We start from the raw sequence: 23,887 nt of genomic DNA, 5'->3' as shown, positions 1-23,887 counted from the left end.
AAGGTTTGTAACACAACCCTCAAATGCTCCGTATGCTCGCCCTCATTACTCGAATAGATCAATATATCATCGATGAAGATGACAACAAACTTATCCAGATACGGTCTGAATATGCAGTTCATCAAATCCATAAATACTGCCGGGGCATTAGTCAATCCAAAAGGCATTTCAAGAAACTCATAATGCCCATATCTTGTCTGAAATGTAGTTTTTGGTACATCTCGCTCTTTAACCCTTAATTGATAATAACCAGACCTTAGATCGATCTTAAAAAACACAGTAGCTCCTTTCAACTAATCAAATAAATCATCGATCCTTGGTAAAAGGTATTTGTTCTTCACTGTTACTTTGTGAAGCTGCCTATAGTCGATGCATAATCTCATCGTCCTATCTTTCTTCTTCATAAAGAGTACCGGAGTACCCCACGAAGAATAGCTCGGTCTCGCAAAACCCTTGTCTGTTAGATCTTGCAACTGTGCTTTCAACTCTTTCAGCTCTGTTGGAGCCATCCTATATGGAGCGATTGAGATAGGTGTCGTACCAGGGACCAATTCAATTTTAAACTCGACTTCTCTCACTGGAGGTAATCCAGGTAATTCCTTCGGAAACACGTCTGTGAACTTGCAGACTACCGACACTGATTCGATCTTTAACTCTGACTGTTGAGTATTCAGCACAAAAGCTAAATAAGCCTCATACTTATTTTTCAAATATTTCTCAACAGTCAATGACGATATTACAATAGGCAGGTTATCTGACTCATCTGGTCCAACTCAAAGAAAATCCCTATTTTCACGCCTTAACTCAATTACTTTTCTTCTACAGTCTACTACAACACCATGAAAGGTCAGCCAATCCATCCTAAGAATTGCATCGAATTCATTAAACAGAAACAACATCAAGTTGGCTGGAATATAGTGGCCTCTAATCATCAAAGGACAATTTCTACATACTTGGTCCACTAATACATGCTTGCCTAATGGGTTGGACACTCTTATTACAAACTTATTAGACTCTACTAACATATTCATACGAGGTATAAATTCCATACAAATGTAAGAGTGGGTAGATCCCGTGTCAATTAAAACAACAATAGTTATATCATAGATAGAAAAGGTACTCGTGATCACATCGGGAGACTCTGCATCCTCTCAGGCACGTATAGCATAGGTCCTCGCTGGCGCTCTGCCTTTAGACGTCGCCGCGACATCTCTTGACGCACCTCTACCACTAGTCCCACTCCCGGGGTTCGATTGTGGCCTACTCTTCAAGGGAGCACTACTTGCTTTCATATCTTGTTTCCTTCCTCTCTCGTCCATCTTAGGATAATCACGGATAAAGTGGTCAAGTGACCCACACTTGAAACAACCCCTCTCATTTACTAGGCATTCATTAAAGTGACGTTTCCTACATTGCAAACACTCTTACCTATTTGGCCGAGTGCTACCAACGCTAGCGACCGAAGTAGTCTGGGATTTAGATGCCATATTCTGTTGATTCTTGTTTCTCCTCGAATACCCAACCGAAACATTTGATCGGGTAGTAAATTCTTTTAATCTCTTAGATGAGGACTCATGTGCTTTCCCCATCTATCTTTTCTTTAAGTCCCGCGACTCAATGGCCGCTTTCCTCTTCTCTTTCACCAGTTCCTCTACCTTGCACGCTCTCTCAACAAGCACTACAAATTCTCTTAATTCTAGGATGCCCACAAACACTCGAATATCTTTATTGAGGCCATCTTCAAACCTCTTAAACATGGTAGCTTCAATGGATTCGCATTCCCGTGCATACTTGCTGAGTTTCACAAAATCACGCTCATACATAGTTACAGTCTTATTACCCTATTTCAACTCTAAAAATTCTTTCCTTTTGTAGTCCATGAACCTTTAGCTAATGTACTTCTTTCTAAATTCTTCTGGGAAAAATTCCTAAGTTACTCTCTCTCGGCATTACTGACACGAGGGTGTTCTACCATTAATAGGCCGAATCCAATAAGAGTAACGTTTCACACTTTACATATTCTTCAAGTGTGCATGATAATTCATCGAACACCCTTATGGTATTCTCTAACCAAAATTCTACCTTCTCCGGATCATCATCTAAGGTAACCCAAAATTCTTCGGCCCATTATTTCCAGATCTTGTCCACCGGAGGCTTTTCTCTTCTAAACATGTCCGCAGCTTGCAGAGCTACTGGGGCATACTGAGGAATCAGGGGGTGGGAGAGGTGGAGTGTTTGGATATGCACGAACAAACTCCGAATACCAAGCATCCATCATTCGGAGGTAGGATTCTCTAGCCTCTCTGCCTTGGCCCACACTCACAGGCTCACTCTCTACTAGCGTCGTCCCCTCTGCAGGAGGCAGCGCATTACTGTCCATGTCATCTGCCGTGGTTCTATCAGGATCCATTTACTATATGAAAAAAAAGTTATAATCGTCAGGAATCGTCAGAAAAAAATTTATAATCATCAGGAATCGTCAGACTATCAATATATTTTTATGGTATGTATAGCTAGATTCGTGCTCTAGCTAGGTTAGTCCTAGAACCAACAAAACCATAGCTCTGATTGTGACAGCCCAAAATTGACCCTAGTCGGGATGTGGTTTCGGGAACACAAAACCAAGGCATAAAAATAATTTAAAATTTATTTTGATGCCTATGATATGTGTTAATTTGTGTGTGACATTTTTGATGTTTCGATTTAGTGTTATAAATGCGAATTTCACTAGAAAGGACCTAGTAGTGAACTTTGAAAGTATGATGGGGAAATGTGTGATGACTAGTTGCTCATGCATGCAAAAATAAGGATTTGCATGTCAAATTTCCCCCAACATGAAGTGGCCGGCCATGGCAAGAGGATGGGCAAAACATGTCATGAAACATGTTTTGTTGGTGCATTAGGGAGAAATAATAAACAAAGGTGTATGGGTAAGAAAAGAATGAAAAAAAATGTGTGTGAGTGTGGTATTCCCCCATTGCCGTGAGTTGTAGAGAAAGAAAGAAAAATTTTGTTCATCCTTTCTTTGAGCCAAAACTAAGGAAGAAGGAGGATTTTTGCTTCATGCTTGGTTTGGAAGAGATCTAGAAGGAGATTTGGCTAAGTTTGCATCAAGATTAAGGTATGTATGAGGTTGTGTTAGGAGTTTCATGCATGTTTTGGTTGCTAACTTGATGTGCATGTTAGCCATGGCTCAAATCTTTGTTATGCCATGGAAATGGTATTTGGCCAAAGTTGTTATGGTGATAAAGCCATTGCATGCTAAGTGTGAAGCTTGATGATGATGCATGCAATGATGGATTGTCTACTTTTGAGTAAGATTTTGAGTTTTCTTTTGTTTAATCATGATTGAAGTTGAAAAGGGCATGATTGTCATATTCGCCATGATGCATTCATGAGCATGGTTCATGCTTCTTGCATGTTAGTTAAAATTTGTGTTTTGGATGGCTATGGACACCTTGAAATTGCCATGCTCATATATGTATATATATGTTTAGCATGATGTTTTGGTTATGAACTAAGTGATGAATATGGTTGTTTAAAGAAGAAGATGTTGAAGAATGATTGTGAAATTGCAAGCACATTCGCCTAGCACACATATGAGTGCTTGATGCTATATTATAAGTTTTGAGCTACAATATGCAAAGCATTAACTAGTAAAATGCATGCTGTTTTGTGAGGTATTAAGTGCATAATTGACCTCAACATGTACATGAATATTCGCCTTGGGTAGCCTATTGAAGGCCTTAGCTTTTCCTTGATGCTCGAATAAATTGTATTGAATTGCTTGATGTAGTATAAAATGTGCATGACCATTGTGTATTCAAGCTAAAGAGTGGCCATATGACCATTTAAACTCCTTGTCATATTCGCCATAAGCTAGCACAATGAGGTTTTAATAAATTGAATTTGTTTGAATTAGCTCAAGAGCTAAGAGGGCCACAATTGGACAAGGGAAGGAAAAAGTGATCGAATAGCCGTAAAAGCCGCTCGACAACATCCGAGGTAAGTCCTCAAGAAGTGACCTTACTTGAATTATGTGGAATGAAATATGGATGTATTGATTATTGATTTATGTGTGTATGAGTATTCGAATAATGCCCGGCTAAGTCCCAAGGCGAATATGCTAGTGATTATAATTGTGTTTGAGCCTTAGTAACGAGAATGAAATATGTATGTCCAATGATTATTGATGTATGTGTGCATGAGAAATTGAATGATATCCGAGCTAAGCCCCAAGACAATTATGCTGAAATTATATCCGGTTAAGACCAAGGCAATTGTGCTAGTGGCTACATCTCGGCTAAGACCAAGGCATTCGTGCGAGACATTCTATCCGGCTAAGACCAAGGCATTTGTGCACGTGGTTATATCCGGTTATATTCCAAAGAATCTTGGGCTGGAGGTGAGTGTTGGTTGCTGTAATAAATTTAATTAGTACACTCGAGAAGCCCAAAGAATAAGGTACGCTTATATGTGCATTGAAAGTCGACATGTTTGAGCAACATTCGCTCAATCGACTAATGAATTTCAGTTATTGAATTGATTGATACTTTGTGAAAGTATATAATGATGAAGTGTGAAGTAAGAATGTGTATTAATGAAATGATGCATTTGGCTATGTGAATGTATTGCTGTAATTAGAGTTGATTATATTCCTTGAGACTTACTAAGCATAAAAATGCTTACCCGTTGTTTTGGCTCTCTGTTTTATAGATTTCGCTCGATAGAAATCGGATTCGGGATCAATAAAGTCAAGTCATCCACACTATCAACGCCTCTATTTTGGTATAAATTTTGGTTGAACTTTGAAATGGCATGTATAGGACTACCCCTTGTTGGTTAAATATGTTGTGATATATTTGTGTACGGCCATGCGAAAATGGCTCGTAAAAGTGAAGTATCGACTTAGACTATTTGCAGTTTGTATATGTATATATTTGGTGTCATGATGTGACCATGGATTGGAAATGGGAATGTTGGTCACATGATCAGCCATTGGCATGGTTAAAATGATCATATATGAACCTATGTATGACAAGACTAGTTGGTTCATGGAGACTACCAAATAGGTAAGACCTACCTTAAAAACAGATGCTGCCAGCTGCAGTGACGTGAATGTGAAAAATCACCAAAATTTGTAGGAATGGTATTAAATAGTGAATAAGCTATGTAAATGAACCTTGGTGAGTCTATTTTCATATGGAAGAAACGAAATGGTCATAGGAGTTACATGTTAAGAGATATTAAAGCTATTGTGAGACAGGGCCCGAACGGTTTCTGGGTCCCCTGTCGTAACTTTAAAAATTTGTTATAAGTTATCCAGAAAGAATTAGGAGTCATGCCTTATATGTACAGATTCCATTTTGAGTCTAGTTTCATTAGAATCAAACTGCACCAGTATTAAAGTTCTGTACAGTGAGATATTCAAGTTGTAACGCGCAAAGGTCAGAGCAGTCGATCCCTGTAACATGGGTGACTTTAACTAATAAACTGTACCAATTGGACCGACCAAAAATTCTAGAAATAAATCCATGGATTGATACATGAGTCTAAATTCAGGGAAAATTTACGAAACCAGTTTCTGAGTTTTGAAACTCGAGATATGATTTTTAAGGCGACGGTGACGCAGTTTTCCAGCCTGACTGGAAATGTCAAATTGGTGGGCAAAACAAGTGAACTTGGTTTGTTAACCCCTCGTGTCCGACACCGGCGATGGTCTCGAGTTCGGGGTGTTACAATTTTATTGGTATCATAGCCACGGTTTAGTCGATTCTAGGACTACCGTGATGTGTTTGGGGTCTAGCTATACATGCCATTAAATGATGACTCGATAGTGTGGTGATTTCTGACAATTTGACTTTGTGTTTATTTATAGCAATGGATCCCGATCCCAACCGAAGCGATAGCTGATGATGTGGAGAGTGTGGCGCTGCTCCGTGCAAGGGACAGACCGGCGGACTCTCAACCTATGGCCAGCAATCCGAATGATGAGGCTAGGCAAGCCTTTTATAGTGTGATGAACGAATGGTTTAATCAATACATTCGAACTAACACTACTGTTCCACAACCTCCATTCCCGACAAATGCAACCCCAAGACCTACAATACCTCCGGTGATCGACCAAATAAGGTCAAGTAAGCCCCAATGACAGGATTCAAAACATGGGGCCACTGAATTTAAGGCTACGGATGATGATGATGCCGAAGCGAGCTGAATTTTGGTTGGATAACACTATCCCGTGCTCGATGAGCTATCCTGCACACCCGATGAGTGCTTAAAGTGTACCATCTCCTTGCTACGTGAGTCCGCCTACTATTGGTGGAGTACTCGACTTCGTGGTACCTAGAGAGCAAGTGACTTGGGAATTCTTTCAAACCGAGTTCAAAAAGTATATCACCGAGATTCATCGACCAAAAGCGAAGGGAATTCCTTGACCTTAAGCAAGGTTCTATGTCGCCATCGATCACGAACGAAAATTTGTGAGGCTTAGCCAGACGCGAGAATGCATTTCGTCCAAAGCCATTATGTAAACGCTTCGAGGATGGGTTGAATGATGATATAAGGATGTTCGTTGGCATTCTCGAGATACGAGAGTTCGTAGTACTTGTTGAGCGAGCTTGTAAAGTCAAGAGCTTAGAAAGGAGAAACAAAAAGCTGATGTGGGAACCGGAGAATTCGAAGAGGTCCTCGGAAAGTCTCTTCAACAAGCATCGAAGAGATTTCAAGATGATGCGAGCCGGTCTAGAGGCGTTTGGGCTTTTCTAGACGAGGACGCGATCGACCCCTGTGACCACACGAGTCACTTCGATCGCCATGGTGGAAATGATCGCCGAGAGAGGCGGAGTGTCCACATTGTGGCAAATGGCATTCGGGAGCTGTTGGTTTTGTGATCACTCCTCGCTATAAGTGTGGGTCGGCCGACCACTTTATGAAGGATTGCCCGAGGATGCATGAATGAATGTAAGTCGAGTGGAAACCCGGTGCTACCATCGCTCGAGGTAGGCCACCTAGAAATATGGGCAATGTCGTGGCGGTCGAGAGGATCTAGAGATGCTACCATCGATCTCGAGGCTCGTGTTCTCGCAAGGACTTATGCCATACGCCGCACGTGAGGATGCTGCCTCCGGATGTCATTACCGGTACTTTCACTCTTTTCAATACAAATGTGATTGCTTTGATTGACCCCGGTTCTACTCATTCATATATATGTGAAACCTTAGCATCCAAAGAAGACTTTGCCTATTGAGTCTCTCGAGTTTGTAATTCGGTGTCAAACCCTTGGGTTATTACGTGCTTGTCAACAAAGTGTGCAAGAAAAGTCCCTAGTGTTCCGAGGTTCTTGTTTTCCGCGGACTTGATGCTTTTGCCGCTCGATGAGTTCGACGTTATTCTTGGTTTGGATTGGTTGACCATGCACGATGCGGTTGTAAATTGCAAGAGCAAGACTATCGATTTGAGGTGCGCGAATAATGAAATAATTCGGGTTGAGTCTACAGACTTAAAGGGTTGCCACCGTAATATCGCCGATGTTGGCCCGAAAATATGTAAGAAAAGGGTGCGGCGCACCTTGCATACGCATCGATGACAAGGAATCGTAAAAGAAACACGAATCGTAGTCGTGGTTTGTGAATACCGGATGTTTTCCTCAAGAATTGCCGGGTTTACCACCTGCTCGGGAAATAGAATTTGGCATCGAATTGGTACCGGTACCACTCAATTTCGATAGCTCGTGATCGTATGGCACCAACGGAATTAAAGGAGTTGAAAGCTCGGTTGCAAGAATCGGTGGATAGAGGTTTTGCTCGCCTGAGTTGTTCGCCTTGGGTGCGCCGGTGTTGTTTGTGAAAAGAAGGATGGAACCATGCGGTGTGCATCGACTATCGCCGCCTTAATAAAGCGATGATAAAGAACAAATATCCGCTACCACGATCGATGACTTGTTCGATCAACTCAAGGAGCCTCGGTGTTCTCAAAATAGATTTGAGATCGGGCTATTATCAATTGCGAATCCGAGATTCGGACGTACCCAAGACCGCCTTGAATCGAGATATGGTCACTATGAGTTCCTAGTGATGCCGCTTTGGGCTCACTAATGCCCTCGCGGTATTTATGGATTTAATGAATCGGTTCTTCGACCATATTTGGATCGATTCGTAGTCGTGTTCATTGATGACATCTTGGTCTATTCAAGAAATGAGACCGAACATGCTGAACACCGCGGTTAGTGCTTGCAAATCTTACGGATAAGCAATTATATGCTAAGTTCAAGAAGTGTGAGTTCTGTTAAGAGAGGTTAGCTTCTTGGGTCATGTGGTATTCAGATCGGTATTCGAGTCGAATTCAATAAAATTTCAGCCATACTTAATTGGAAGCCTCCGAGAAATATTATCGAGGTTCGAGCTTTTTGGGGCTTGCTTAGTTATTACCGACGATTTGTAAAGGCTTCTCAACGAGAGCCACGCCGATGACGGTTACTCCAAAAGGATGTTAAGTTCGAATGGATTTGAGAAATGCCAAAAAGTTTCGATCAACTGAAAACTTATTTGATGAAGCCCCAATTCTAGTGCAACCCGAGTCCCAAGCAAAGAGTTTGTCATCTATAGCGACGCCTCCCTACTTGGGTTAGGTTGTGTATTGATGCAAGAAGGTCGAGTTGTGGCCTATGCATCGAGGCAATTAAAGCCACACGAGAAAAATTATCCGACCCATGATCTTGAATTGGCCGCCATCGTATTCGCCTTAAAGATTTGGCGACATTACTTATTTGGTGAAAGGTGCCATGTGTACTCAGATCACAAAAGTCTCAAATATTTGATGACCCAAAGAGACTTAAATCTGCGACAAAGACGTTGGCTCGAGTCATTAAAGGATTATGAGCTGGTCATTGACTATCACCCGGAAAGGCGAATGTGGTTGCGGATGCCTTGAGTCGAAATCATTATTCGCTTTACGAGCGATGAACGTGCACTTGTCTGCTCGATCCGATAGTGTGTTAGTAGCTGAATTGAAAGCCAAACCACTATTGATACATCAAATTCGAGAAGCTCGTAAAGTCGACGACGAGTTGGTCGCAAACGGGCCGAGTGTGTTCAACAAGGACTCGAATTTCAAATCGACGATGACGATTGTTTGAGGTTCAAAAGTCGTCTGTGTTCCAAAGAATTGAACTCATTTCGATAATTCAATGAAGCCCATTGTAGCCGAATGGCAATCCACCCGGGAGTACGAAGATGTACAATTATTTGAAACATCGGTTTTGGTGGCATGGTATGAAGCGAGACATCTCCGACTTTGTTTCGAGATGTTTAATATGTCAACAAGTGAAAGCGGAACATCAGTGCCTTCGAGATTACTTCACCAATCACGATACCCGAGTGGAAATGGGATCGAGTCACAATGGACTTTGTATCCGGACCGCCATTGTCGCAAGTAAGAAGGATGCGGTTTGGGTCGTGGTAGATAGATTGACTAAGTCGGCCCACTTTGTCCCCTGCGACGCACGGATTTTCAATGGACAAATTAGCCAATTGTACGCTTCTCGATTGTGAGATTACACGGGTGCCTATTTCCATCGTGTTGGATAGAGATCCGAGATTTACCTCACGATTTTGGAAAAAGTTGCAAGAAGCTTTGGGTACCAAGTTGCATTTCAAAGACCGCCTTTCACCCCCAAACCGATGGTCAATCCGAGCGGATAATTCGAGATACTTGAGGATATGTTAAGATGTTGCGTCCTCGAGTTTAGTGGTTCATGGGAACGGTATTTGCCGTTGATTGAATTCGCTTACAACAACACTTTCAATCAAGTATTAAGATGGCACCCTACGAGGCCTTGTACGGTCGTAAATGCCGTACACCATTGTTTTGGACCGAGCTCGGTGAAAGCAAGATTTTCGGTGGATTTGATTAGAGATGCTGAATGAAAGTGAAAGTAATCCGTGAAAGTCGAAGATAGCCTCCGATCGTCGAAGTCGTGCGCGGATCTGAAGCGTAAGGATATCGAGTATCGTGGGTGATAAAGTGTTTCTCAAGGTATCGCTTTGGAAAAAGATACTCGATTCGGCCGTAAGGGCAAGCCGAGCCCGAGGTTCATTGGGCCATATGAGATATCCGAAGCGAGTCGGTCCAGTGGCATATCGTTTGATTTTGCCCCCGAACTCAAAAGGTTCACGATGTCTTTCACGCTTCGATGCTTGACGCTATAGATCCGATCCATCGCACGTGATTAGTCCATCGAAATTGAAATTCAAGCTAATATGAGTTATGAGGAAGAACCGATTCGTATCCTATCACGAGAAGTGAAAGAGTTGCGAAACAAGCGGGTTTCACTGGTGAAAGTGTTATGGCTCAAGCACGGGATAGAAGAAGCTACTTGGGAGACCGAGAACTCTATGAAAGAGCGATATCCAAACCTATTTACCGGTAAGATTTTCGGGATGAAAATTTCTTAAGTGGGGAGAGTTGTGACAGCCAAAATTGACCCTAGTCGGGATGTGGTTTCGGGACCACAAAACCGAGGCATAAAAATAATTTAAAATTTATTTTGATGCCTATGATATGTGTTAATTTGTGTGTGACATTTTGATGTTTCGATTTAGTGTTATAAATGCTAATTTCACTAGAAAGGACCTAGTAGTGAACTTTGAAAGTATGATGGGGAAATGTGTGATGACTAGTTGCTCATGCATGCAAAAATAAGGGATTTGCATGTCAAATTTCCCCCAACATGAAGTGGCCGCCATGGCAAGAGAGGATGGGCAAAACATGTCATGAAACATGTTTTGTTGGTGCATTAGGAGAAATAATAAACAAAGGTGTATGGGTAAGAAAAGAATGAAAAAAAAATGTGTGTGAGTGTGGTATTCCCCCCATTGCCGTGAGTTGTAGAGAAAGAAAGAAAAATTTTGTTCATCCTTTCTTTGAGCCAAAACTAAGGAAGAAGGAGGATTTTGATTCATGCTTGGTTTGGAAGAGATCTAGAAGGAGATTTGGCTAAGTTTGCATCAAGATTAAGGTATGTATGAGGTTGTGTTAGGAGTTTCATGCATGTTTTGGTTGCTAACTTGATGTGCATGTTAGCCATGGCTCAAATCTTTGTTATGCCATGGAAATGGTATTTGGCCAAAGTTGTTATGGTGATAAAGCCATTGCATGCTAAGTGTGAAGCTTGATGATGATGCATGCAATGATGGATTGTCTACTTTTGAGTAAGATTTTGAGTTTTCTTTTGTTTAATCATGATTGAAGTTGAAAAGGGCATGATTGTCATATTCGCCATGATGCATTCATGAGCATGGTTCATGCTTCTTGCATGTTAGTTAAAATTTGTGTTTTGGATGGCTATGGACACCTTGAAATTCGCCATGCTCATATATGTATATATATGTTTGCACATGATGTTTTGGTTATGAACTAAGTGATGAATATGGTTGTTTAAAGAAGAAGATGTTGAAGAATGATTGTGAAATTGCAAGCACATTCGCCTAGCACACATATGAGTGCTTGATGCTATATTATAAGTTTTGAGCTACAATATGCAAAGCATTAACTAGTAAAATGCATGCTGTTTTTGTGAGGTATTAAGTGCATAATTGGCCTCAACATGTACATGAATATTCGCCTTGGGTAGCCTATTGAAGGCCTTAGCTTTTCCTTGATGCTCGAATAAATTGTATTGAATTGCTTGATGTAGTATAAAATGTGCATGACCATTGTGTATTCAAGCTAAAGAGTGGCCATATGACCATTTAAACTCCTTGTCATATTCGCCATAAGCTAGCACAATGAGGTTTTAATAAATTGAATTTGTTTGAATTAGCTCAAGAGCTAAGAGGGCCACAATTGGACAAGGGAAGGAAAAAGTGATCGAATAGCCGTAAAAGCCGCTCGACAACATCCGAGGTAAGTCCTCAAGAAGTGACCTTACTTGAATTATGTGGAATGAAATATGGATGTATTGATTATTGATTTATGTGTGTATGAGTATTCGAATAATGCCCGGCTAAGTCCCGGCGAATATGCTAGTGATTATAATTGTGTTTGAGCCTTAGTAACGAGAATGAAATATGTATGTCCAATGATTATTGATGTATGTGTGCATGAGAAATTGAATGATATCCGGCTAAGACCAAGACAATTATGCTGAAATTATATCCGGTTAAGACCAAGGCAATTGTGCTAGTGGCTACATCCGGCTAAGACCAAGGCATTCGTGCGAGACATTCTATCCGGCTAAGACCAAGGCATTTGTGCACGTGGTTATATCCGGTTATATTCGAAGAATCTTGGGCTGGAGGTGAGTGTTGGTTGCTGTAATAAATTTAATTAGTACACTCGAGAAGCCCAAAGAATAAGGTACGTTTATATGTGCATTGAAAGTCGACATGTTTGAGCAACATTCGCTCAATCGACTAATGAATTTCAGTTATTGAATTGATTGATACTTTGTGAAAGTATATAATGATGAAGTGTGAAGTAAGAATGTGTATTAATGAAATGATGCATTTGGCTATGTGAATGTATTGCTGTAATTAGAGTTGATTATATTCCTTGAGACTTACTAAGCATAAAATGCTTACCCGCTGCTTTGGCTCTCTGTTTTATAGATTTCGCCGATAGCAATCGGATTCGGGATCAATAAAGTCAAGTCATCCACACTATCAACGTCTCTATTTTGGTATAAATTTTGGTTGAACTTTGAAATGGCATGTATAGGACTACTCCTTGTTGGTTAAATATGTTGTGATGTATTTGTGTACGGCCATGCGAAAATGGCTCGTAAAAGTGAAGTATCGACTTAGACTATTTGCGGTTTGTATATGTATATATTTGGTGTCATGATGTGACCATGGATTGAAATGGGAATGTTGGTCACATGATCAGCCATTGGCATGGTTAAAATGATCATATATGAACCTATGTATGGCAAGACTAGTTGGTTCATGGAGACTACCAAATAGGTAAGACCTACCTTAAAAACAGATGCTGCCAGCTGCAGTGACGTGAATGTGAAAAATCACCAAAATTTGTAGGAATGGTATTAAATAGTGAATAAGCTATGTGAATGAACCTTGGTGAGTCTATTTTCATATGGAAGAAACGAAATGGTCATAGGAGTTACATGTTAAGAGATATTAAAGCTATTGTGAGACAGGGCCAGAAAGGTTTCTGGGTCCCCTCTCGAAACTTTAAAAATTTGCTATAAATTATCCAGAAATAATTAGGAGTCATGCCTTATATGTACAGATTCCATTTTGAGTCTAGTTTCATTAGAATCAAACGACACCAGTATTAAAGTTCTGTACAGTGAGATATTCAAGTTGTAACACGCGAAGGTCAGAGCAGTCGATCCCTGTAACATGGGTGACTTTAACTAATAAACTGTACCAATTGGCCCGACCAAAAATTCTAGAAATAAATCCATGGATGGATACATGAGTCTAAATTCAGGGAAAATTTACAAAACCAGTTTCCAAGTTTTGAAACTCGAGATATGATTTTTAAGGCGACGGTGACGCAGTTTTCCAGCCTGACTGGAAATGTCAAATTGGTGGGCAAAACAAGTGAACTTGGTTTGTTAACCCCTCGTGTCCGACACCGGCGATGGTCTCGGGTTCGGGGTGTTACGCTGATACCACTGAATGTAACACCCTTTGCCGCTATCTAATGCCAGAACAGGGTTTGAGGTGCTACCGAACTTAAACTCAACGAATGTTAGGAAATCAGACCATAAAATCTTGATCAATTTAAAACTTTTCATTTCATAAGCCATCTTTCCCTTAATTGGGCTTACGAGGCCTAAAACATACATTCGTGGTGATTCGGGATCAAACCGAGGGCTTGAAAAAAACTTAGAAAATTTCATGCTTTAAGGGTCCACGCGCCTGTGTAGGTATAGGGCACACGCCCGTGTCCTGCACCCGTGTGGCCAATTTAATTTTTACAATTTTTCATAAAACAAGTGCAGAATTCACACGGCCTGGACACACGCCCGTGTCCTTTGCCCGTGTCACACGGCCTCAACACGCCCATAGCGCAGCCCGTGTGCAAAAACATGGGTATTTTGTTTCTAATGTCAGCATCACACGACCATGGTACACGCCCATGTACTAGGTCGTGCCCTCCACACGGCTGAGACACACGGCCGTGTTTCTGCCCTGTGATCCTTACCATGCATTCTGACTTGAAATTCCTAGGTGCAGGGGACACACGGCCTTCTCACACGGCTTAGACACACGCTTGTGTGTCTACCTATGTGGACAGCATGACACTATCTTCCAAGCCTCCTTGCCACCCTAGTGTACCTATTTTCATTTCAAAACCAACCAATACCAAAACAAGCATAATAGACATTCATTCAGCCATGAAGATGCATCTTTTATAGACTCAAAATGAAAGCAAGGCTCAACATAAAGAGTAGAATCTATTCTAGACCAACACATTTGGTCAATTCTCAAGGACACAAATTAATAAGGTCTAGCCCTATAAATGCCATAATCAAAAATATAAATCCAACTATACCGAGTATTACGACTGACAATGTGATCGTTATCTCTGACTTCAAGGGATCCTTGAGCTAATTAAGTGGTACTGAAAGAAAAGGGAATTGAAAGAGAGTAAGCATAAAGCTTAGTAAGTTGCATATAAATAAATATACGACAACAATTTCACCATTAGTCATCATGCTCATCACTCAAAGATAAGCATAAACTTGAATTACTCATTACTGTCTACTTAAGTCACATTCTCTAATTTGAGCTCATTACTCATGCATACCAAATAGGTACCTATACCACTCACAACATTATTATATTTTCCTTATGAAATCACTTTCGTAACCTTTAAAGTTGAACCTTTCAGAATACTACCAGATATTCTATAAGCCTCAAACATGGGATAAGTTGCCGATGCCATGTCCAGACATGGTCTTACACTAGCTCTCGTATATACGTGCTGATGCATGTCCCAAACATGTCTTACACTAGCACAACACTCAGTCGATGCATGTCCCAGACACGTCTTACACTGGCTATCATCATCGAGGCCGATGCATGTCCCAGACAAGTCTTACACTGGCACTCATCTCTACGCCGATGCCATGCCCCAGACATGGTCTTACACTGGCACTCATAATGTGGCCAATGCATGTTCCATACATGTCTTACACTGGCACATAAGTAATCCAAATGCTATGATACGAATATCCGGTTTGTTTCCTAGGGTCCCAACTAAATCTTTTTACTATCTCAATCATTAATATGCATTCTTAGTTCACAATCTAGCAATTCATACTATATCAATTCAATAACAATACCAATACATACATTAATAATGTAGCTGTATCATTTTCATACAACTTACCTTAGTTTACAAAATGTACTTGACTAGTCCATTTAGTCGATTTCCTTGGCTTTCCCCCGGTCTAGGTTCGGATTCGGTAAATCCTGATCCATAATAGCAAAAATACACTCATTTAATCACTAATTACAATTAGGCAATCATAAATTCATATTTTTGGTAAAATGACCCCTTTTTACTCTTATAGCAACCCCAAATTCTCACTATTTCACACACTTACCACCTATTTTGCAACTTATGCAAAATAACCCATTTAGGTGTTTTCATGCTAACACCTTTCACAAAAGTTGTTTAGAACTCTTCTAAGATTCATTTTCTTTTATAAAATTTTAGAAATCAACATAAAACCTCTCATGGTAAATCCCTAGACTTATCACCATTTTTCAAAATAGTCCTCTCATTTGAAAGCCCATGATACAAGCATGCCAAAAATGTAAAAATCATCAAGAAAATCATCATGATCACTTACATCATGAAAGGAATAAGTTGCTGCAAATTTTCAGCTTTCAAACCTCCATATTTTCTGATATTTTCAGTGGGGAGAAAGATTAGAGAAGAAGAAAAATAATAGCTAGGCTTTTATGTATTTTTTTATCACTAAATCATGACATCACTTACCTAAACCTTGACTATTTATTTAAAATTCATCTCATGGTATAACTTCCTTTAAAAATCCCTCAATTTTAGTTCTCTAGCTAATTGACACATTTGGGTACTAAAATGCAACTTTTGCTTTTTATGCTATTTAGTCATTTTTCGCAATTGGGCTCACAAACATTAAAATTAACTCCCCAAATTTTTCATGCTCTAATATAATCGTACTATAACCTCATAATAATAATAAAAATAATTTTCCTAACTTCAGATTTGTGGTCCCGAGACCACCGTTTCGACTAGGCCCTAATTCGGGCTGTTACAAATGAAGTGATGGATAGAATGTGAATTAAAGTATCGAGTACACCACATTAGTACCACTTTAGGGGCATAACTGATCGCCTTGAAGCTAATTTGTAATCTTTCGAGAAGGCAATTCAAACTAAATTTGTAAATATTTGAATGATCCAAGCACGAATTCCGTTTGTTTTCATTGTTTAGTTTAGGTTTAAATTTGAGCATGTTTAATTTTTTCACTTGGTAGGGTAGATTTTGGAGAATTAAGAGATTAGATGATAATTTTGCATGTTTTTAGGCACCTTTCCAGTCGTATTGCGATATCTAAGGGGGAATATCACAATAACCTTGATAGTCTAGGGGGATGCTAAAAATTTTCTAGATATCGTAATACCGGCCCCTTGGTATTGTGATATCCCTAGCAATTTCCAAAAAAAAAAATTGGCAAAGTTACAGTGGCATTGTGATACCATTACCTCGGTATCTTGATATCGCGATACCCAGAGTAGTTTCAAAATAGAGGGTACAAAATGAAAGAGGTATCACGATACCTACCTTTAGTATCGCAATACCCATGTTGGGTCAGACACATTACTCATTTTGGGTATCGCAATCCCTAAGGTTTGGAGGCTTTTTAAGCCTTGAAAACACCCCAAAACCCCAATCTCTTTCATTCCTTATGCCCTATCCGCCCTAAAAACACTCTCATCTTCATCTTCTCCTCCATTTTTCTTTTTAACCTTCATCTACTTTTCTCACAAATCTATCTATTTAGTATTATTTCTTCTTCTTCTCATTCTTATTTGTAGGTTTTCCTTCTCCTTGCCTTGGAACAATGGTACCAACCACTTAATCATTGCCATCAACACACTTTTATGGTTCCAAATTCCTTTTTCCTTTATTTTCTTTGAAAATTTTATTTTTTTAGTGTTGCACTATTGATTTGGCTATTGGTTAGTTTATTATTTGTTAAATAGCTTGATTGAATAGTGAGGTTAGTAAAATGTCGCCTAGACAAACTAAACGAACTAGGTCTCAACTGAACCCTCCTCTGCCATCAGCGGTGGTTCTGGAGCGATTTACAAATAAAGAGGTTGAAAATTATTTTATGTCAATCCAAGGCCAAACATTTATTCTTGAGCATGGTTTTGACCCAACTGCTTCTCTTTGTAATGAGATTTGGGACTTAGTCTATTACCATAGCTGGTTCAATTTTTGTATAGTCCCAAAATCGACCGTGGTTATCCCCACTGTTCATGGGTGGTTCAAGGACTAGAGATTGACATTTCCCTAAGTACTATTAGCGAGCACTATGGTGTTCCATGGTATCAATAAGATGACATTGAACAGATGGATTTAGAATTTTATAAAATGTCGACATGGACCTCATTCTCACCTACCTAATGTAAGGTTGAAGGGAATAGAAATGGGCATAGTACAAAAACCTTCCTCTATCTTTTAATCAAGAAATAATATTCTCATTAGGAAAAATATGGATGCAATTTATCTCAACCCGTGTTAGTCTCATGCTCAACACTAACACGATTAACATTTTTATAGCAGTTTTGTTATTTTCGATTTTGCAATGGAAGCGAGTTTATCTTGGGATGTGGATAAATCATTAGATGAAGAAGTTTATTGGGGGAGGAAAGTTGGCATGTACTTCCCTCATCTGATTATGGACTTATGTTGTAAGAAGGGGGTAAAGATGAACCTGACCAAGCAGTTTCACCACCCCACGCAAAGTATTATAGGCAATACCATGATACTTTAGATTCATAAGTTCGAGTGGTAGCAAATTAAGGAGTGGAATCAAAGGTGCAAGCACAAGATGGAAATTGTAACACCCCGTACCCGAGACCGTTGTCGGAAGCGACCACGAGGTGCTAACAAACATAATTCATGTATGTTCACAGTCCATTTTAAAAATTTCCAGACAGCTGGCTAACTGCGTCACTGTCACCTTAAAAATCATATCTTGAGTTCCAAAACTCGAAAATAAGTTTCGTAATTTTTCCCTGAAACTAGACTCATATATCCATCCACAAATTTTTTTTTTTAGAATTTTTGATGAGCCAATTACTATAGTTTATTAGTTAAAGTCTCCCCTGTTACAGGGTTCGACTACACTGATCTTCCTGCATTGGGACTTAGATAACTCCTTATACAGGGCTTAAATACTTATTCCGTTTGTTTCTAATGAAACTAGACTCAAAAAGGAATCTATACCTATATGGCATGACTTCTAATTATCTCTGGTTAATTTATAATGAATTTCCAAAGTCATATCAATGGATCCAGAAATTTCTCTGGCCCTGTCCCACGAAAACTTAAATATCTCTTAAAATACGACTCATATGACCGTTTCGTTTCTTCCATATGGAAGTATATTCATCAAAATTCGATTACATAATTTATTCACTATTTAATTCCATTCGTACTATTTTTAGTGATTTTCCAAATTCACACCACTGCTGCTGTCAGCATCTGCCTTTAAGGTAGACTTCACCTATTACATAGTTTCCATGATTCAACTAGCCCTTTAGCATATATAGCACAAAGTATGATCGTGATTAACCATTCCAATGGCCAATCATTGCCAAGAATATCCACACCTCTCAATAACCATATACATACAAAATGATTATAACATTATGCTCAAAAATATATATATAAGCCATTTTCGCATGGCTATCCAAATTTGTATAATACCGAAAGGTACATGACCAACATCAAAAAGGGTAGTCCTATACATGCCATTTCAAAGTTCAACCAAAAGTGTACCAAAAGGGCTTTGATAGTGTGGACGACTTGACTTCAACAATCCCGAGTCCGATAGTGACGAACCAAAATCTATAAAAGAGAATCAAAGAAACGGAGTAAGCATTTAATGCTTAGTAAGTTTTGAGCCATGAAATTAGACACAACTAAAGTATAACATTCAGATGGCTAAACGGATAATTTCATATGCACAAATTCTCAATATCATACTTACTTCACATTACCGACCCTTATATTCATACACAAAAGATCAATTTAGCCAAAGGCCGGTAGCTCATTTATCGACTGAGCGAATACTATTTGTAAAGAATCAACCAATTTAATGCATATACGAAACATACCTCATCGCTGGGATTTTACGAGTGTATTAATTGAAATTATTATAGCAAGATCGCTCATTCCCAAGCCAGGTACCTTTGGGATTTAACCGGATATAGCTACTCGCTCGAATGCCTTCGGGACATAGCCCGGATGTAGTAACTCGCACAAATGCCTTCGGGACTTAGCCCGGATATAGTAACTCGCACAAATGCCTTCGGGACTTAACCCAGATATAGTAACTCGCACAAATGCCTTCGGGACTTAGCCCGGAACTAGTCACTAGCGCAAATGCCTTTGGGACTTAGCCCGGTTATCATCCGAATATTCATGCACATATCAATAAATCATGACACATTTATATCTCATTTTCATAATTAGAGTTCAAACACAAGTCACGTATTAAACACTCCCATTTTCGGCTCACTAGCCACATACAAACAGCATGGTTTAGTTTGCTTTATGACACGATCTCTATGCACATACGGCTACCGTCATACGTATAGACTAATTAACTCATCATATAATTCAAGTAGAATCATCATATCACCGTATATTTGTTATGCTTATACATCATGACTTAATCAAATCATAAACTAAGTCTTGTTGCTCGAAAACTTACCTCGGATGTTGTCGAACGATTTCGATGGCTATTCGACCACTTTTTCCTTCCCTTTATCGGATTTAGTTCCCCTTTGCTCTTGAGCTAATTCAAACAAATTTAACTTATTAAAGTCTCATTATGCTAGCTTATGGCTGAATATGACAAGGAGTTTGATAGGTCATATGGCCACCTTTAGCTCAAATACAAAATGGTCATACGCATTTTTAATCACATTGAGCAATTTAACACAATTAATCTAACATTTCCTCATGTACACCTTTATGACCGGATACACATATCCTTAACCTAATATCACTTAACTAAGCACTTTAACAAGTTTTCTTTAACTATACACACATTCGCAATGACAAAGACAACTTAACAAACCTCAAATTCAACTTATAACAATATATACTCAATATTCAAGCATTTAACATCACTTCATCATAATCTTACATGATGGCGAATGCTCCTTTTAAACCATTTACCCTCACAAAGCATAAATTTCATCATCAAGCTTACAAGCTTATAATCCCATGAATTATAACCTCCTAATATTCATCCAACTCTCACTCATTAGCTTCTAACATAAATCTCAAAATCTATAGTTCCTTTTTTTCTACCCATGACCGAAATCTCCAACAACACCAAATGAAAATATACTTCATGGATCTAAGGTAGAACCAAGAAAGGAACTCATAAATATCAAGGTGTAAGCATCTACCATTGTTCATCTAGATTTAGCATGAAACATAACCATCACCCTTATTAATCTCCATAGCCGAAAACCTTACTCAATCCAAAATCAAAATTTCAACATGGGTTACCAAAAATAACTTGATAACTCACTCAATATCAACTAAAATTTCAAGAACTAGCATAAACTTTCTTACCTTAATATTCACCTAAGATGGCCGATTGCTTCATCCCCTTCTTCCTCTTTTCAATTTGGCCAAGAAGAACCAAAGAATGAACTCTTTTTTTTTTTCTCCTCTTTCTCTAGTCACGGCAATGGAGGGGGGGCATGGATGAGACAAATTTTTTTTTTCATCACTCCTCCCTTTGCATTACTTTAATCCTAACCCCTTTTTTTTTATTCTTTCTAACATAACACACTAACACAACATGTTTCCACCCATAGCATGGCCGGCCACTATGCTTTAATTTTGGGAAATTTGACATGCAAACCCATCATTTTCACAACATGCATTAATAGGCCACTTTACATTTGCCTAGCACATTTCTAAATTTTCTCACATAAGTCCTATTTGATAAAATTCACTTACAATTAACAAAATTCAAACATGAAATTTTCACACATGCATATGTACATATAATGAGCATCAACTATGACGGCTAATTATTTTTATGACTCGGTTTAGTGGTCCCAAACCACTTTCCGACTAGGGTCAATTTAGGGTGTCACAACTCTCCCCACTTAAGAAATTTTCGTCCCGAAAATCTTACCGTAAATAGGTTTTGGTATCGCTCTTTCATAGAGTTCTCGGGTTCCCAAGTAGCTTCTTCCATCCCGTGTTTGAGCCATAACACTTTTACTAACGGAACCCTTTTGTTTCGCAACTCTTTCACTTCACGAGCTAGGATACGAATCGGTTCTTCTTCATAACTCATATCGGATTGAATTTCAACCTCTGATGGATTAATTACGTGTGATGGATCAGATCTATAACGTCGAAGCATTGAAACATTAAAGACGTCGTGAATCTTTTCAAGTTCAGGTGGCAAAATCATTCTATACGCAACTGGACCAATTCGTTCGGATACTTCATATGGCCCTATGAACCTCGGACTCAGTTTGCCCTTACGGCCAAATCTGAGTATCTTTTTCCAAAGTGAGACCTTAAGAAACACTTTGTCTCCCACCTGATACTCAATATCTCTTCGTTTTAAATCCGCATACAACTTTTGACGGTCTGATGCTGCCTTCAGACTTTCACGAATTATTTTTACTTTCTCAAAGATCTTTAATCAAATCCACTCCAAAATTTTACTTTCACCGAGCTCGGTCCAAAACAATGGCGTCACGGCATTTACGCCTCGCATAAAGCCTCGTAAGGTGCCATCTTAATACTTGATTAAAAACTATTGTTGTAAGCGAATTCAATCAAAGGTAAATACCGCTCCTATAAACCACTAAACTCGAGGATGCAACATCTCAACATATCCTCAAGTATCTGAATTATCCGCTCGGATTGACCATCGGTTTGTGGATGAAAAGCGGTGCTAAAATGCAGCTTGGTACCAAAAGCTTCTTGCAATTTCTTCCAAAATCGCGAGGTGAATCTCGGATCTCTATCCGAAACAATAGAAATCGGTACCCCGTGTAATCTCACAATCTGAGAAACATACAACTCAGCTAGTTTTTCCAATGAAAAATCCGTGCGTACGGGGATAAAGTGAGCCGACTTAGTCAGTCTATCCACAAATCCCCAAATCGCATCTTTCTTACTTGCCGACAATGGCAACCCAGATACAAAATCCATCGTGACTCGATCCCATTTCCATTCAGGTATTATGATCGGCTGAAGTAAACCTGTGGGCACTTGATGTTCCGCTTTCACTTGTTGACATATTAAACACTTCGATACAAAATCGGAAATGTCTCGTTTCATACCATGCCACCAAAACTGACGTCTCAGATCGTTGTACATTTTCGTACTCCCCGGGTGAATTGACATTCGGCCACAATGAGCTTCGTTTAGAATCATCGAAACGAGTTCTGAATTTCTTGGAACACACAAACGACTTCTGAACCTTAAACAATCGTCATCACCAATTTGAAACTCTGATTCCATATTCGGAACACACTCACCCCGTTTTGCAACCAATTCATCATCGACTTTCTGGGCTTCACGAATTTGATGAATCAATAATTGTTTGGCCTTTAATTCAGCTACTAACACATTGTTGGGTAGAACAAACAAGTGTACATTCATCGTCAGAAAAACAAAGCGGTGATTTCCGCTTAAGGCGTCCGCAACCACATTAGCCTTTCCTGGGTGATAATCAATGACAAGTTCATAATCTTTCAACAACTCAAGCCAACGCCTTTGTCGTAGATTCAAGTCTCTTTGAGTCATCAAATATTTGAGACTTTTGTGATCCGAATACACATGGCACTTCTCACCAAATAAATAGTGTCGCCATATTTTCAAAGCAAATACGATGGCAGCTAGTTCGAGATCATAGGTCGGATAATTTTTCTCATGTGGCTTCAATTGTCTCGACGCATAGGCCACAACTCGACCTTCTTGCATCAATACGCAACCCAACCCAAGTAGGGATGCATCACTATAAATGACAAACTCTTTGCCTAATTCGGGCTGCACTAGAATTGGAGCTTCAGTCAAATAAGTTTTCAGTTGATCGAAACTTTTCTGACACTTTTCTGTCCATTCAAACTTAACATCTTTCCGAAGTAGTTTCATCATTGGTGTGGCTATCATCGAGAAACCTTTTACAAACCGTCGGTAGTAACCGGCAAGTCCCAAAAAGCTCCGAACCTCAGTAATATTTCTCGGAGGCTTCTAGTTAAGTATGGCTGAAATTTTGCTCGGATCAACTCGAATACCCGATGCAGATACCACATGACCCAAGAAGCTAACCTCTCTAACCGTAACTCACACTTCATGAACTTAGCATATAACCGCTATCCCGTAAAATTTGCAACACTAATTTCGTGTGCTCAAGATGTTCGGTCTCATCTCTTGAATAGACCAAGATGTCATCAATAAACACAACTACGAACCGGTCCAAATCATCGCCCGAGGATCCGATTCATCAAATCCATAAATACCGCAGGGCATTAGTGAGCCCAAACGGCATCACTAAGAACTCGTAGTGACCGTACCTCGCTTAAAAGCGCTTTTGGGTACATCCGAATCTCGAATTAAGAATCGATAATAACCTGAT

The sequence above is a fragment of the Gossypium arboreum genome, chromosome 3 (assembly GCF_025698485.1).
Source record: "Gossypium arboreum isolate Shixiya-1 chromosome 3, ASM2569848v2, whole genome shotgun sequence".
NCBI lineage: Eukaryota > Viridiplantae > Streptophyta > Magnoliopsida > Malvales > Malvaceae > Gossypium > Gossypium arboreum.
This window is presented reverse-complemented; position numbering follows the sequence as displayed.